General features: G+C 41.2%; 1 protein-coding gene across 3 annotated transcripts in view; it reads left to right on the forward strand.

The window, feature by feature from the left end:
* Window positions 1-18,727, forward strand: part of CAMK1D (calcium/calmodulin dependent protein kinase ID) — a 420,413-nt gene that overhangs the window by 257,870 nt on the left and 143,816 nt on the right. The gene's annotated exons all lie outside the window — the stretch shown is intronic.

Consider the following 18,727-nt stretch of genomic DNA (forward strand, 5'->3'; position numbering starts at 1 on the left):
GGGTCTCTTTTGCTTTTTCATGTGCGAGGTCCACATGTTGCTTCCTGAAAACACTTCTGTGGGCCCACTGCGAGGGACACTCTGCTCCCGTCTCTAGGAGAAACTCCCACCTTGTCTTCATTTCGAGGGATGCTGGGGGAGGGCAGCAGATGGTAGCTGTGGGCTCTGTCCTTCCATCTACTCTGCTGGCACAGAAACGCACATGGGACTGAACTGGATCTCGTGCCAGGCGTGAGACAAGTCTAGTTGGGGTCAGACCGTGACATTTTCACCCCCTGCAGATGATTTCTGCATTCCAGTAAATGCTGGAAGTTACCAGAAGAGGGAGGAAATAAGAAAGCTGAATATTCGGGTTGAACCTTGACCCGAACATGTAAGACACATGTAAACGTAACACGTAAACCGTTAAATGAAATTAGCCTCCCCTCCAACTAGTAGGTTGTTTCTTTCTTTCTTTCTTTCTTTCTTTCTTTCTTTCTTTCTTTCTTTTTTATCATGAGAGTTTTTATAGGACATTGTAGGACATTTTTGTACGGACATTTTTAAAAGTATCCAGACTGGAAGCATGTGGACGATTTTTCTCTGTCAAGTGACTGTCCTAGGTGGTGACTGATGTAGGAAAATGTTGGGGTTCAGAGCCGAAGGCCAAGAAGGAATTCTTGAGATGTCTTCCGTGCAGAAAGGTGGTTTTATTAAAGCACTAGATAGGACCCCTGGGCAGAAAGAACTACCCTGGGGTTGTGACGGTTGACTCATTATATACTTTGAAGTTGGGAAGGGGTTAGGGACAGCACAAGCCTCCAAGGTATTTTGGAAACAAGGTTTCCAGGATCCTGAGGGGGCTGGCTATTGTTAGGAAAAGGTCATTTATGACTGTTTAGTAAAAACTCAGTCATGAGACTCTTCAGATGTCTATCAGTGGGCCATATGCTTGGAGAATGATTGCCAACCTGTATCTTGGGAGGGTAGAGACAAAGGAAGTTTCCAAAGGAATTTTTATATGTTAAAGTAGACTTCCAGGATCTGGGGGCGTTGGGCTAAGATTGCCTCTTGCCCTAAGCAAAGTATTAACATCCAGGCAGCGGAGTTCCTAGAGGAATGTCACTGCCTATTCTAAGGACTTGTCAATGGGCTGTAAGTAGTAAGGAAATATAATTTTTTTTTCTTTTGTCTGTGTTTCCCACATCAGTGACCAGTTTTATAGCTTTGGGTATTAGTGTCAGCCATGAGACTGGTGGTTTAAGCGGTTTTGACTGCTGGTTCCTCATTAATTTCTGATTACCTAAATGCCCTCTTTCCTAGTTCCTTGCAATACAGTTTGTTTTATAATTTGCCACATCCTGGTTCTTCCTTGAGAGCAATAGCTCTCCCCAAATTTGGGATACTCCCTAGCAGGCTCTTGTGACTTTATTTTATCTAGTGTTAAAAAACAAAATTCAACCTAGTAAATATGAAGATCTAGTTGGCTTTATTAAATGATTCATGAGTTGGGCAAGCATCCCATCTAGCAAGTAGAGAGCTCCACTGAGCTAAACAGAAGAAAGGTTTTTAAAGGCAAAGAGAGAGCATTTACAAAGGGGGGAAAAAGGAATTTATTAGCAAGGAATGCATTGTTTAGGCAAGGTTGCCCTCCTAAAGGGAATAGAGGGGGTCTATCAGTAAATTTCCTAGTATTGACCAGGAAATTCTATATTGACTATTTCAAAATTACATTCCTGGGGGATTGAAACTGCCGTTAGGTTATGTATTAAGTCTTGGTTTATCGACTTGGGGCCTTAACCTAAGTGGTGTCATTTTGGTTTTCTTTTTAACAATAGAGGTTCCTCTTAAAGAAGCAGGTGAACCACTTTCTCACCAAATATTGACTTCCCAGTAGGAAGAATATAACATTTTAATGACAAGAAAAAACCCCACAAAATGTCAGTAGTATATTTAAATGTGTGTCTTTTATGGGTGATGCAAAAAAAAAAAAAGAAAGAAAAATCATTAGTACTAGAATCCAGTGCTATATGTATTCACTTGTTTAACTTCTCTGTTTATGGATCTGTCACTAAATAAATCAGTTGAAAGCATCCCCCTTATGTAAATCTCAGCTCTGCCTCTTACTAGCTGGGTGAATTTGGACAAATAACTGGGCCTCTCTGAATATCAGTTTCCTTAATGGAAAGAAATAATAATATTGACATCATCCTCATCATCATATTTACATTAGAAGGTTATAGGGAGTACTGAATGAGAAAAATGTATAAAAAATAAAAATGTATTAAAAATAAAGAGTGCCATAAATAGCAGGTCCTCAATACAGACTGTTTCTTTATGGACATCTGTCTTGTTTCATTAGTATCTCTGCAGATGGTCTTTCGTTTTACGAGATGAAGTTCAAGTAGATTTAAATTCTAACTTTCTAAGCAACTTGATTGCATCCTTACCAGCAGCAGTTTATGTAAAGATAGGTCAGCATGAGGGCATAAGAGTGTCTGGAATGGAACAAACCTGGGGACAAAGTTTGGAAGTCTTCTTGGGGCACAGCTGTCCCCACCCCTTCACTGAGCTTTTCTATCAGGGATTTATCCTCTCTTTCACAGTCATCCTAAGACCTCCTCAATATGGATCATGTTCGCTCAGAATTTGTAATAACCCAGAGGAGTTGGGCTAGAATTAACTCTTGGGGGTACCATATGAGGTTTGTGAGGCAAGTTGGTGACAGAATCCAGATCTAGAGGCAAGGAATGTTTAAAGTGTTTAAGGAGAACACGATCTATGCGCACTGTTGAGAAGTTTAGAGGTGCTATTTACATAAATATTGGATTTGCTAATTGTCAGCTGTTAACTTGTGTATAAATTCTTTTTCCATTGGTTCTCATTCCTTTTTTAATTTTTTATTAGTTTTTTATTTTTTTATTAACATATAATGTATTATTTGTTTCAGGGGTACAGGTCTGTGATTCGTCAGTCTTACACAATTCACAGCCCTCACCATAGCACCTATCCTCTGCAATGTCTATCACCCAGCCTCCCCATCCCTCCCACCCCCCTCCCCTCCAGCAACCCTCAGTTTGTTTCCTGAGATTAAGAGTCTCTTATGGTTTGTCTCCCTCTCTGGTTTTGTCTTGTTTCATTTTTCCCCTCCCTTCCCCTATGATCCTCTGCCTTGTTTCTTAAATTCCTCATGTCATTGAGATCATATGATAATTGTCTTTCTCTGATTGACTTATTTCGCTTAACATAATACCTTCTAGTTCATTCCTTTTTTTTTAAATCAACGTTGTTGAGGTATAATTTACATCCAATTAAGTGCACCCATTTAAAGTGAACAATTCAGTGATGAATGTGAGAGCAAATCATACGGGCCAAACCACCGCCATAATCAAAACCAGAAAATTTCCATCACCCCGGAGATCCCTTTGGTCCTTTGACGTGCTCCCTTCCTTACCCCTGACACTGGAAGCTACCATTTATACTCATTAGAGATGATTTTGCATTTTCTAAAATGTTATGTGAATGAAATTATATAGCAGTACATTTTGTGTCTGGCTTATTTCACTCCTCATACTTACTGACATTCATTCGTGTGGTAGCATGGCCCATAGTTTGTTCTTTTTCATTGCTGAGTAGTATTCCATCCTTACAACTAGTCCACATTTTATCCATTTGCTGTTGCTGGACATTTGGATTATTTCCAGTTTGGGGGCTATTATGAACAAAGCTGCTATGAACATTCATGGACAGCCTTGATGTGGGTCTATGTTTGGGTGAAGACCTAGGAGCAGAATGAGTGGGCCATAGAGTAGGGGTTAGGTTGAACTTTTTAAGAAACTGTCAGTTTTCCAAAGTGGTTTTACCATTTTACATTTTTGTCAACAGTGTATGTAAGTTCTTGTTACTGTACATTCCTATCAACACTTCATACTTTGTGTTTTCAATTTTAGCCATTTTAATGGGTGTATAGTCATGGGCGCCTGGGTGGTTCAGTCGTTAGGCGTCTGCCTCCGGCTTGGGTGTGGTCCCAGGTTCCTAGGATCCAGCCCTGCATCGGGCTCCCTGCTCAGCGGGAAGCCTGCTTCTCCCTTTCCCACTCCCCCTGCTTGTGTTCCCTCTCTCACTATCTCTTTCTCTGTCAAATAAATAAATAAAATCTTTAAAAAAATGTATTTAATGGGTGTATAGTCGTATCTCACAGTAGTTTCAATTTGCATTTCCCTGCTGATAAATGATGGTGATCACCTTCTTATATCCTGATGGGCCATTTGCATATCTTCTCTGGTAAAGTGTCTCTTCAGATCTTTTGCTCACTTTTTATTGGATTGTTTATCATCATATTATTGGGTTGTAAGTGTTCTTTATCTATTCTATGTTTTGTCAGATATATGTAGTATGAATTTTTCTCCCATTTTGTAGCTTGCTTTTTTTGTTTTCTTAATGGAGCCTTTTTTAAAAACTAGCTTTCTTGAGACATAGTCCACATGCCATACAATTCATGCATTTAAAGTATACAATTCAGAGGTTTTTGTTTTAGTCACAAGGTTGAACAGCCATCATACAATCTAATTTTAGAACACTTTATGCTCTAAAGGAGAACAACTAAAAAAGATCCATACCCATTAGCAGTGACTCTCAGTTCTCTCCCCAGCCTCTTACTTTCTGTTCCCATGGGTTTGCCTATTCTAGATCAGATGATGTGTGGTCTTTGGTGACTGTCTTCTCTCATGTGGCTCCGTGTTTTCAGGATTTATCCATGTTGTAGCATGTGTTGGTACTTCATTCCCTTTTATGGCCAAATAATATCCCACTGTATGGATATATCATATTTTATCTATTGATTCATTGGTTGATGGACATTTAGGTTGTTTATACTTCTCAGCTATTAATGATAATGATCCTAGACATTTCCATGTACAAATTTTTGTGTGACCGAATGTTTTCATTTCCCTTGGGTGTATACCTAGGAGTGGAATGGCTGGGTCAAATGGTAACTCTATGTTGAACATTTTGAGGAACTTCTGAACTGTGTTCCAAAGAGACGGCACCATTTTACGATCCCACAAGTAGTGTGTCAGGATTCTGGTGTCTCCACACCCTCTCCAAGACTTGTTTACTTTTTGTCTTTCTGTTGATAGCCATCCTTGTGGGTGTGAAGTGATATCTCATTGCAGTTTTGATTCACATTTCCCTGATGACTAATGATGTTGATCATCTTTTCATGTGCTTATAGGACACTTGTGTATCTGTTTAAAGAAATATCTATTCAAATACCTTATGCATGTTTAAATTGGGTTGTTTGCCTTTTGTTTTTGAGCTGTAAGACTTCTTTATATATTCTACTGTAAGTCCCTTCTTAGACATACATTAGAATATTTTCTCCTGTCCTATGGGTTGTCCTTTTACTTTGTCAGTGGTATCGCTTGTAACACCAAAGTTTTTAATATTGACATAGTTCAGCTTATTTTTTTCTTTTGTCACTTATGCTTTTGGTATCATATCCAAGAAACCAAAACCTAATTCTTCATGGCACCTTTTGAATAGGAAATGTTTTAATTGTGATAAAGTTCAACTCATCAATTTATTTTCTCTTATGGTTTGTGCTTTTTGTGTCCTGTATGAGGAGTTTTTATTATGCCTACCCTAAGTTTGCAAACGTTCTTTTCTTCTAGAAGTTGTATAGTTTTAGTTTTTCTACTTAGGTCTGTTATAAGACCAGCTTCAAGTTGATTTTGATGTATGGTGTGAAGTAAAGATGATATTCTTTTATTTTTCCATTGGAATATCCGATTTTCAGCACCATTCGTTAAAAAGACTTTTCTTTTCTCAATTCATTGCCTTGGTACCTGTGTCAAAAATCAATTGACCATATAAGGCTGATTTAATTTCTGGACTCATTCTATTCCATTATTCTATATATCTGTCTTTTGTCAATACCATACCATCTCATTTACTATAGCTTTCTAGTAAGTCTTGAAATCAGGTATCATAGTCCTCTAACTTTGTTAATATTTTCTTAAAATTGTTTTGGGTATTCTAGGGGTGCCTGGGTGGCTCAGTCAGTTAAGCATCTGACTTGATTTCGGCTCAGGTCGTGATCTCAGGGTCATGGGATCAAGCCCTGTGTTGGGCTCTGTGCTCAGTGGGGAGTCTGCTTCTCTCTCTCAAATAAATCAATAAATCTTTTTAAAAATTGCTTTGGGTATTCTCGATTGTTTGCATTTTCATATGAATGTCAGAATCAGTTTATCTTTTTATTTATTTTGCAGAAGGGCTTGTGGGAATTTGTTTGGGATTGCGTTGAATCTGTATATTAGTTTGGAACCAAGTGACAACTTAAAATCAAATGTTTCAACCCATAAACATGGTCAATCCCTCATTTATTTAGATCTTTCATTTCTCTTAATGTTATATAGTTTTCAGTGTGTAAGCCTTTTATATCTTTGTTAAATTTATTCTGAAATATTTTCTTTTTTTAACTGACTTGGTTTGATTGATTTTGTTTTTAAATACTTAGGGAGTGTCTAGAATGCAACATTTGGGGGGACTTATTTCACAACATTTGTGCTGGGGAGGTTTTGGGTTTCCTAGGAAACATCATCTTGGGCACTGATGCTCAGATATAACAGGGGATGCTCAGCACCCTAATTTTATTACTTAGCTAATTGCTATTTCGATTCTGAGTACTGTAGCATATTTGTTCCTTTGCCGCTATAGCAGAAGAGATTTGATTGTTTATAGTGGTCTATATTTACGATTTTATTTGGGTTTTTGGAGAATGATATTTTTTTTCCAGAATGCTAATTTTTGGACCATTCTTCTTTAGATAGTATAAGGTAGGTCAGTGTGACATTGAGATAAGTTATAGATGAAAAGTCTGTTTGTTTAGACTTTATTCCTCATCTGACTTTGGTTGTGGAATATCAGCCCACATATTTGGAGATGATAAAGGACACCCCTCAACTCCTCCCCTTTGATGTCTATTCTAGGGTAGGCTGTAAAATATACTTCGGGCTGGTACAAGTCAAAGGATATATCAGAATGACTTTTTTTCCCTAAAAAAAATATTATATTCCCTATTGAATTATATCATATTTTCAGTAAGACTTAAATTTCTATATATGGGTCACTCCCAAATTTCTATCATCAGCCTGGACTCCTCCCCTGAAACCATGCATGTATATCCAACTTTCTGCTCAAGAGTTCCACTTGGCTGTGTAATAAGCATCACTCACTTACCAGATCCAAAATAAACTCCTGAGTTTTACACAAAATCTGCTTCTCCTGCTGTCTAGCTCATCTTAGCAAATGGCAACTCTGTTTTTCTAAGCTGCTCAGGCCAAAAGCCACAGTCATCCTTGACTCATCTTTTGCTCTTCTGCCCCGCAGTCCTATCCATTGGCAAATCCCGTGGGCCCAGCTTGGGACCGTTGACAATCTAACCACTGTCCCATCACCTCCATAGCTACCACCCCGACTCAAGCCACCATCATCTATAAAACTTAGCTTTCTCCCCACAACCTTCCCCACCGCACTGTTCTTTCTTAGCAGATCAGCCAGATTTTGCTGTGTCTCTGTTGAAAACTCCCATTTGCGCCCCATCTCAGGGTGAAAGACCAAGTCCTTAGAGCGACCTCCAGGGCACTGTGTGTCCTGTGCCCCTGGTCACCTCTCTGACCTCATCTTCCCCTTCTCTCTCATGATCTCATTCACCTGCAGCCACACTGGCCTCCTTGCTGGTCCCCAAAGATGCGCAGCCTGCACCACGGTGGGCCTTTGTCCTTGTATTCTGTCTGCTTGGAACACTTCCCTTAGAGAACTTAATGCTGTCATGGAATGAAGGAAATATTCAAAATTTTGCCAGATAGCACCTTCTCATTGAGATGTTCCCCAGATCCCCTGTATGAGATAGACACTCCCACCAACTCCTGCCACGCTCACATTCATTCCCTGTCCCCGCCCCCAACTTGATTTTTCTCTATAGCGCTTGTCTTCCTCGGAAAATGTCTCTCACCTTTGTTCTCTGCTAGAACTGCTTGCACGGTATGGTAGGCATTTCATACATATTTGTTCAATTACTATAATTACATATAAAAGGGACAATGGTTAACATGTATTCACTCATTTAACCCTTACAAAAAACTTAGAGCCACTTTTTAAACAAAAATACTTTATTTATTTATTTGAGAGAGAGAGAGTGAGTGAGAGAGAGAGAGCACAAGCAGGGAGAGGGGCAGAGGGAGAGGGGAAAAGCAGACTCCTCGCTGAGCAGGGAGCCCAATGCAGGGCTCCATCCCAGGACCCTGGGTTCATGACCTGAGCTGAAGGTAGACACTTAACCAACTGAGCCCCCCAGGCCCCCGAGGGGCCACTTTTATCCCAATTTTACGAGAAGAACATGAGCAGAGAGGTTGGATCATTTACCCAAGCCGGCAAGTGACCCAGGGAATGAGCTTAACCAGCATAATACAACACTGCTGATAATTTCTAGGAAAAAACCTTGTAGGTAATACTAATGTGAATAGTTTGGTTTACTTGGAAAAATTTATTATTTTTGATTCAATAAGTATTTTAAAAGCAGAGCTAACAAGAAAATGCCCTGTATTTTGTCATGTTTTGTGAGGGGAAAAGTTTACTAAATAATATCATAGGAAATCACTAAACTAATCTCAACATACACAGCAATGATCATGTTTCTTTCTTAAATAATTTTGTCAATTAATGAAGGAATAGATGAGCATGTTTTACCAATATAATGATATGTTGCATTATGTATATTCCACATAAGATACAAATATTTCTAATATTTCTTTCATTTCATGATAGTATGAAGATATGTAGAAGCAACCTGCTGAGCTCGAAACACTAATAATGAAATGCACTTTCTTTAAAGAATTTTAGATTCCTGCATGGTTCAGGACATGCAAATGTATGCACTTCCAAGAGAAAAATGTGGTTTATCTACTCCACTGGCATCTGCAGAAGGCTGTCTGAAACATTCCCTGTTTGTGGGGCTTGCCAGTGTTAGCTTCATGTGGGTATTGTATTCGTAATTCAGACAGTGTGTTCCCAGAAACACTTGTCATTAGAACACAAATTATTCCTCCCAGTAGAAAGTTTTTTTAAGTAGCCAAGCGTAATAATGAAGACAAAAGTGGTTCTACCTATGACACCTTAATATATTTACATATAAATTTCCAAAATCTTATCTTTGTTCACAACAGACATTAATTGAGAACCTAGGGGCTGGTGACTTTTGTTTAGTATTGGGTGGGTGGGAAGGGGTTGGGGGCACAGCTGGTCTCTCCAGTGGTTTTCTTTGTGGAGGAGCCATCATGATGCACAACCACTGCACCCCTCGGGGATTCTGCAGGGACTCTGGGTCACGGGGAAGACTGTGTAGAGGAGATATCCTTGGGTAGAGGGTGATTAGGACAAGCCAGATGGATGTTCTGGGCATAGGTGTGGTGGGGGCTGTGTTCCAGGCTGAAGGGCTGATACAAGGAGAAGTAATAAGGAGCCTGGGTGGGACATGAGGGTTTAGTCTGTGAGGGGGTCCAGTCTGTGAGGGGGTTCAGTCTGTGAGGGGGGCCAGAAGGTAAGGGGGTCCAGTCTGTGAGGGGGTCCTGTCTGTGAGGGGGTTCAGTCTGTGAGGGGGCCAGAAGGTAAGGGGATCCAGTCTGTGAGGGGTCCTGTCTGTGAGGGGGTCCAGTCTGTGAGGGGGTCCTGTCTGTGAGGGGGTTCTGTCTGTGAGGGGGTCCAGTCTGTGAGGGGTCCTGTCTGTGAAGGGGTCCAGTCTGTGAGAGGGTCTAGTCTGTGAGGGGGTCCAGTCTGTGAGGGGGTTCCGTCTGTGAGGGGGTCCAGTCTGTGAGGGGCCCTGTCTGTGAAGGGGTCCAGTCTGTGAGGGATTCCTGTCTGTGAGGGGGTCCTGTCTGTGAGGGGTCCAGTCTGTGAAGGGGTCCAGTCTGTGAGGGGGTCTAGTCTGTGAGGGGGTCCAGTCTGTGAGGGGGTTCTGTCTGTGAGGGGGTCTAGTCTGTGAGGGGTCCTGTCTGTGAGAGGGTCCAGTTTGTGAGGGGGTCCTGTCTGTGAGGGTGTCCAGTCTGTGAGGGGGTCCAGTCTGTGAGGGGTTTCAGTTTGTGAGGAGTTCAGTCCATGGGGGTCCAAACTGTAAGGGGTCCAGTCTGTCGGGGAGGGGGTGTCCAGTCTATGAGGGTTGTCTGTGGTGGGGTCCAGTCTGTAAGGGGTCCAGTCTTGGGGGTGGAGTTCAGCACTTTGGGCTCTGCTGCTGCTTTGTCATCCTCCAAGCTAATAATTTAATATACGTTGTTATTTTTTTCCCTCCTGCCACTGGAAAACCCACTGAATATATGTAAAGGCCTTAGAGAGCTAAGAAAGTAAAGAAAAAAAAAAAAAAAGCCAAGGTCCATTATAAACATAAACCACTTTTACCAGGTTCAAGTCTATGAAATTTCTAATATACGATCATGTTTTCTGAGAACTTTCTTCTCTTTTAATGTAAGGATTTATGACTATGAATTTTCCTCTTAGCATTGCTTTTGCTGCATCCCATAGGTTTTGGTATGCTGTGTTTTCATTTGCATTTGTCTCAAGATATTTTCTCATTTCCCTGTGATTTCTTCTTTGACCCCATGGCTGTTTAAGAAAGTGTTGTTTAATTTCTATGTTTTTGTGAATTTTCCAGTTTTCTTTCTGCTATTGATTTTCTAGTTTCCTTCCACTGTGCTTGGAAAAGATACTTTGTATGATTTTCAGTCTTTTAAAAATTATTAAGGCTTGTTTTTTTGCCTAGCATATGGTGAAAAATGTTCTGTGTGAACTTGGGAAAAACGTGTATTTCGCTCTTGTTGGATGGCATTCTGTGTGTGTCTGTTAGGTCCAACTGGTCTTTAATGTTGTTCATGTCCTCGATTTCCTAACTGATGTTCTGTCTGGTTGTTCTATCTGCTATTGAGATTAGAGTATGGAAGTCTCCTACCATTTTTATAGAGCTGTCTTTTTTCTCCTTGCAATTCTGTCTATGTTTGCTCCATGTATTTTGGAGCTCTGATGTTCCCTGCATGTATGATGCTTGTGTCTTCTTGGTGACTTGACCCTCTTATCATTGTATAATATTCTCCTTTGTCTTTTGTAATAGTTTTTACTTTTTTTTTTGAGAGAGAGAGAGAGCAGAGAGGGAGAGAGAGAATCTTAAGCGGCCTCCACGTTGAGCACGGAGCCTGATGAGGGGCTCAGTCTCACTACCCTGAGATCATGATCTGAGCTGAAACCAAGAGTCAGACACTTAGCAACTGAGCCATCAGGCGCCCCCAGTTTTTACTTTTTATAACCATGTTTTTAATACAATCACTTTTGACTTAAAGATTTTCACAGTGCCTTTCTAAACATCATCATGTCCATTCTTTCCAATTTGGATGAAATTTAACATCTTCCACTAACTTTCTAATGAGTTCTTTAAAGTGTGCACAATTTAAATATCCCATACATTATAGAACAATTGTAAACATTTGTTGTTGTTGTTGTTTTGGGTTTTTTTTTTAATAGTTTTTAATTTTAATTCCAGTAGAGTTACCATACAGTGTTATATTAGTCTCAAGTGCACAATATAGTGATTCAGTAATTCTATACAGTACTCAGTGCTCATTGTGATAAGTGTACTCTTCATCCCCTTCACCAGTTTCACCCATTTCTCCTGCCTACCTCCCCTACAATTGTAAAAATTTTGATACTTGGGGCGCCTGGGTGGCTCAGTCGTTAAGCGTCTGCCTTCGGCTCAGGTCATGATCCCGGGGTCCTGGGATCGAGCCCCGCATCGGGCTCCCTGCTCAGTGGGGAGTCTGCTTCTCCCTCTCCCACTCCCCCTGCTTGTGTTCTCTCTCTCGCTGTGTCTCTCTCTGTCAAATAAATAAATAAAATAAATAAAATCTTTAAAAAAAATTTTTTTGATACGTAACAACTGGTTATTAGTACTCAAATGAGTATGAGAATCCATAGAAGTTCATAAAGAGTAGAGTCATGTGTAGAATATGAAGCATCAATTTCAGAAATTATCCATTTATTAACTCATATGTTGTACAAATAATTATTTGATTTAAGGAAACATGTAATGCTCTAAAGCCAGCAAGCTAAGGCTTGTAAAATTAAAAATCCAGAAGGTATTACCATGAACTTCATTGCTTCTAATTTCCTAAGTAGATAAAAACAGGCTTGTAAAAACTCACACACACACACACACACACACACACACACACACAAAACAGAACATGCCTACGCAGGAATACATTTCTGAATATATCAGAGGACACCTTTTGGTTTGAGATGCTCCTGAACTGCCATTCTATCTGATGACTTACTAAAAGAAACAGGCTCTCTACTCTGGCTAAACCAATTTCCTCATGCCCTGTAAATAGGATGTGTACACTCCAACCTCAGGTTGGCTCTCGTGTTTTCCCAATTTCAATAATGTTCTTTTTACTTTTGTCAGGCGTCTAGATCCTTTCTTTTCTTTCAGAGCATCAGAGTAAACCCCTCACGGTCCCACTCAGGCTCCTTACAATGCCTGTCTTTGTACCAGCCCTTCATCCTGGAGCACAGTCCCCCCTCACCCCCAACCCCACCCAGGCCAGCATAGCCATCAGCTACGTCCTAGTCACCCTTTCCCCGAGGGTGTCTCCTCCACTGGGGCCCTCCCCAGGACCCAGAGCATCCTGCATAGACCTTGAAGAATGCAATTGTGGATTTTAATCATTCCACTCTAAAATGTGAGCTGCACCCTCTGTAATCCCAGGGGCTCTTTTGCCCTTACCTGAAATTCTGCAACATTTTTTGTCTGCAACGATCATTATGCATCATGATAACCATTCATTCATTTACTCAGCAAGTAGTTACGGAGCCCTTGCCATGTGTCTGGCATGAGTAGCCAGTGGAGATACAGACATGAATAAAATGGACTCCCTTCTCTTATAGAAGAATTACATGGTAGCAGAAGGGATAGACAATGGACAAACAATTAATAAAATAAGTATCTATTGGGTAATGACAAAATCTATTGAGAAAAATAACAAAAGTGAGGGAGATAGGAATGCCAAAAGGTAGGTAGGTGGTTTGCTATTTTATACAAAATGGTCAGGGGAGACCTCTCTGATAACATTTGGACATTTGAGCAGAGACCTGGTGGAAGGGGGTGGGGGGTAAGCCACGTGACCGGGCCTGACTTCATCAGTGTATGACCTGTGTAGTCACACAGAGCCCCACACTCAGGAGGGCCCCATACTTGGGGATTAATGCTTTGCACTTGCCACGGTCTTAGTAATTTAATTTTTGAATCTGTGTTTTGTCAGTGAAGTCCAAGGGACTTCAGGTTCCACCTTCTGCCGCCTTCCAGGAGAGGTTCTCGGCCACCCACTCCCTTAGTTCCACCCGGTGGGGACCTGGGCACTCATGCAGGGGGTTGGATCAGTTGCATGAACACAGCACACCAGTGTGGGCTGGACCCCCAGGGGCCACGGGGGTCTGCATGTAGCCTGCAGGCGAGTATCTGCATGACCAAGGGAGCATGACCTTAAACAACAGATTAAAAAGCACATGACAGGTTGAGTGAGAGATAGTATAAGAAAGGAAACCAATTTTTTCCTGTTTCTTTTTTTTGCATAAGGAGTGTACATTTTTATTCTGCCCTGGGCGCAGCAGATTATGTGGCCAGCCCTGCATGTGACTGTCAGAAGAAGCACGTCTGCACGTCTGCAGCAGGTGCAGGATGGGTGTGAGCCCCCAAGGCCCTGTGCTGAAGGAGATCAGGGCCCCCAGGGAGTCGGGGAGTGGGTGCAGCAGAATGACTCTCACAGGAGAGGAGAGCTGCGTGAGTGGGTCCTGAGTCAGGAGCAGAAATGGCGGTTGTTTCTTAAATTCCACATAGGAGTGAGATCATATGGTATTTGTCTTTCTCTAACTGACTTATTTCACTTAGCATTACACTCTCTAGCTCCATTCATGTCGTTGCAAAAGGCAAGATTTCATTCTTTTTATGGCTGGGTAATATTCCATTGTGTTTGTATACCACTTCTTCTTTATCCATTCATCAATCTATGGACACTTGGGCTGCTTCCATATCTTGCTATTGTAAATAATGCTGCTATAAACATCGGGGAGCATGTATCCCTTTGAATTAGTGTTTTTGTATTCCTTGGGTAAACACTCTGTAGAGCGACTGCTGGATCATAAGGTAGTTCTATTTTTAACATTTTGAGGAACCTCCATACTGTTTGCCACAATGGCTGCACCAGTTTGCATTCCCACCAACAATATACCAGGGTTTCTTTTTCTCCATATCTTCACCAATACCTGTTGTTTCTTGTGTTGTTGATTTTAGCCATTCTGACAGGTGTGAGGTGATATCTCGTTGTTATGATTTGCATTTCCCTGATGATGAGTGATGTTGAGCCTCTTTTCATATGTCTGTTGGTCATCTGGATGTCTGCTTTGGAGAAATGTCTGTTCATTTTTTAATTGGATTATTTGGGTTTGGGGTGTTGAGTTGCATAAGTTCTTTATATATTTTGGATACTAATCCTTTATCTGATATTTGCAAATATCTTCTCCCACTCCACAGGTTGCCTTTTAGTTTTGTCGATTGTTTCCTTCACTGTGCAGAAGCTTTTTTATTTTGATGAGTCCCAAGTTTATTCTTTGCTTTTGTTTCCCTTGCCTCAGGAGACATATCTAGAAAGAAGTTGCTACTGCTGATTTCAAAGAGGTACAGCCTGTGTTGTCTTCTAGGATTTTTATGGTTTCAGGTCTCACACTGAGGCCTTTAATCCATTCTGAACTTATTTTTGTGTATGGTGTCAGATAGTGGTCCAGTTTCATTCTTTTGCATGTGGCTGTCCAGCTCTCCCAACACCATTTGTTGAAGAGACTTTTTCCCATTGAATATTCTCTCCTGCTTTGTCAAAGATTAATTGACCATATAATTGTGGGCTCGTTTCTGGGTTTTCTATTCTGAGCTATTGATCTATGTGTCTGTTGTTGTGCCAGAGCCGTACTGTTCTGATCACTACAGCTTTGTACATAACTTGAAGTCCAGAATTCTGATGTCTCCAGCTTTGCTTTCTTTTTCAAGATTGCTTTGGCTCATCAGGGTCTTTTGTCGTTCCATACATCTTTTAGGATTCTTTGTTCTAGTTCTGTGAAAAATGCTGTTGGTATTTCGATGGGGACTGCACTAAACGTGTAGATTGCTTTTGGGTAGTATAGACATTTTAACAATATTTGTTTTTCCAGTCCAGGAGCTTGGAAATCATCTAATCCAACCCCAACTTCTGTCCTTTTGAGGAAATCACTGCTCCTTCATTAGAATCATGGAAATGCAAATGGTTTTCAGATTGTGTCATGAGGAAAGGTGGGATTACTAGGTGTAAACCCCCTCATGTTCCCACGTGGGACATGGTGTCAGGCATCTGGAAGGAGGTTTGAGGGAGATCTCAAAGGGATTAGTTGAGAAATTTATTTAGGAATGCTGTGCAATGGGAAGAGCATTGGACAAGTGTCCCAAGCTGTGGGTTCCAGGCTCCTTTCTGCCTCTGATGGGCTCTGTGAATGCTCAGCATCTGGTCTCCCTGGGTCTACCTGTAACATGGAGGGGTTCTTACTGGTGTTTGTTCATTTGTTTAAGACGAGCTTATGGCCTCTGGTCTAAAATCCCATGGTCTCGTGTTTCTTTTGCTGCTCCCCATTTTCTCAGTGTAAATCCCCATGACACAAGCGCAGATGTTAGAAATCTGTTGGGTTTTCTGCATTTGCTAGCTAAGTCTCTCCATTTCCCAAGATGATGTTTCTAAAACCATGTCTTATCTCTTTGAATCCATGGCTTTATAAATAAGACATGTTGGTGCTGAAGCTGGCTTGGCAGCCCTGATGAATGGATGCAATTCGATATTTCACATGGTGGGAGGGGGGCTGGCACCGGAATGGCTGGGTTGGAGAGAGGGTCTCCGGTTCCTGTTTTGGAGCAGGCATTTAGAATTCTGCTGGATCCCCCGATGCCACATCCAGATGATTAATTGTACATCTGGAAGTAAAAAATCCTTGCTTCCTTCGTAGTTCAGGCTTTCACGCTCTGTCCCGGCCAGGCTGCCTTGCTCCTCTCCTGCCCGTGGCCGCTCTCTAGAATGGTGTTCCCGGAGCTGCTGTGGCTCTGTCGTCTTAGTGTCCACCACTCCAGGCTGCCTTCAGCCTGGCTGACAACAACCCCTAATGTCTTTCTCGCCAGTTCTTTGACATTGCTAGGAACCCCCACTGCCTCCCTCCCTGGGCTTCCCTACCCAGCCTCACCACATCGATGGCCACTGGCCCTCCCCCACCAGCATCCTTCCCTCTGTGCCCACTGCATCCACCCTGCAGACATAAAACTGGACATCAGTGTAGCTGCCTGCATCCTCTGCTCCCACGCAGGGCTGCTGGGTACTGCTGGAGGGCAGCACGAAGGTCGGTGGCTTGGAACTGCTGCAAATTAGATGGTGCTCATCCCAGAAACAGTGTCCCATTGTATTACCCCTGAGAGACCCATTTACTCTCAGTCCTCAGCACAACTCAGCTCTCCTGTCCCATGCTCTGGTCAGAGTCTTCCTCCATTCTCTTATATTCTATGTATTCCAGACTTCTATTACTCTTCTTAAACTACCTGCTCCATCAATTGTATTATTAGAAGTGTATGAGCCTTTAAGGGACGTACTTTGCAAACCAGTTTAAGTATACTACATAGTATCAAACTTCTTGGTAAATAAATCCCCCATATTTTGATGGCATTGGTTCAAAGACAGTTGGAAATCTTTAATCAAAGTATTCAATGAGTGAAGTGTGAAAAACAGCAACTTTGGAAGCTTTTAGCAAATTGCAGTTATTGAAAACAACACTTGAAAGACATCCCTATGAAAGAAAGAAAGAAGCTGAACAAATTAGGCGATGAGAGCTTGATAGTGTATAAGAGTTAGTTTTGAAATTTTAGAATTGTGCTTTGGAATAACTCAATCTGTGGGAAGTGTCTTGGTCGGAGCTCCTATTTTTAATCGGATAATTTTATATCTGTACCACAATGGAATAAGATTGAGAAGGCTGATTATTTTGCAGCATCCAAATTTGGAGAAGCAATTAAAAAACCATTAATAGGGACAGTTTCTCTGACAAGGTTTATCTTTTCAAAATATTTATCCAAGAAAGGTATTACTTGTTGAAAACGACAGTACCTGTAAAAAAAAATAGGGGCTGAAATATTTATACATTTTGACTAAAGATATACAGTTAGAATGTGTCCCGTTTAGCAGGATTACAGGTATTAGAGCATTGCAGTATTTTCCAACTTAAAACATTATGGTCATTAGAGAAGAATTCACTGAAGGTGTTGACAGGTTCAAACTTAGTGATCATAAATACAACTGTGAAGATGATTGTGAGACGATTGTAAGCCTTCTTATGAAAAAAATACAAAATAACAAACCCACTTTGGAACAAAGTAAATCCTTCAGCTATGCGTGTAGAGACAGACATGAATAAAAATTGATTAAAATCTGTGAATATGTGCCAAGACTAATTACTATGCTGAGATTATTTTCTGATATTCAGACAATGAACAGAAAGAAGTTAAAAAAATTTTTTTTTGTTTTAATGTACATGGATATAGGTTATTTTAATTTTTTGGAGATAATTTTGCTTTAAAAAAATAGTTGTTAAACAGAGTTCCTTTTATGGGCCTTATCAACGTGATAAATCAGTTTGTCAGTCCACAAGTAAAAATTTCAGACATTGTATGGTTTTATTCACTCTTAAAATGGACTGGTTGGATACTAAATTATACAGCAGTTCTGTCTGTGATGCTCTTTCCAACCTGCCTTCTCTCGGGGAGTGAAGCCCATCTTCCTGACTCTTCCACCTGTGCCCACACATGATTTTATTGTGCTCTTTCTGCTCTTATCTGCTCATTTGTGTCTCATCTAACTAAGCCCCTTGAGAACAGGATCATTGTCATACTATTTTTGCATCCTCAAGGTCCAGCCCAATGCCTGGAACATAATAGGTCTGTCATCATGATTATTAAGTAAATAAATTTAGGGATCTAGGGGCTTTTTTTTTTTTTTTTGTAGAGCTCCCTAATAAATTAAACTATCAGTAAACATTTGTATTCAACATTACACTTTTCTTTTCATTACCCCTGGGATAACCATTTATTCAGACCCCTAGTGACTAAGCAAATGAGAAGGAGATATCTCAGGGCAACTAAACCTGATATTTCACTCATAATGGATGCACAGTGGGCTCTCATAGGGGTGAGGTTGCCTTGCATAAAGATGTGGCACCTAATGCCTTTAAAACAAGTGAGTTAAGCCATAAGGAGCACAGGAAGTTAAGGAAGGGCAATTTCTTGTCTGTGAAGCAAGTGACGCACACAGATGCCCTTAGTATGCACACCGCAGAGCCCGGGGGCCTGTTGGTGTGGCATCGGGCAAGTCAGAGACCTTCTGTGCAGGGACTCAGCCACAGCAGGAAGTTTGTAACATCCTGGTATTTTAAGAAGACTTCGTTCCTCCTGGGAGAGTGCAGTACTTTGAGTTAGCAGGTGCTTTCGATGGATCGGTGACCTCCCACTGCATCTGTGGAGGGTCAGATGGGATGGGGGGAAGCGGAGAAGCTGTCTTGGGTCAGACACGGGGTCAGGACATTGGAGAAGCAAGTATCTCAG

Source organism: Phoca vitulina, unplaced genomic scaffold (assembly GCF_004348235.1).
Source record: "Phoca vitulina isolate PV1807 unplaced genomic scaffold, GSC_HSeal_1.0 scaffold33, whole genome shotgun sequence".
Classification (NCBI taxonomy): domain Eukaryota; kingdom Metazoa; phylum Chordata; class Mammalia; order Carnivora; family Phocidae; genus Phoca; species Phoca vitulina.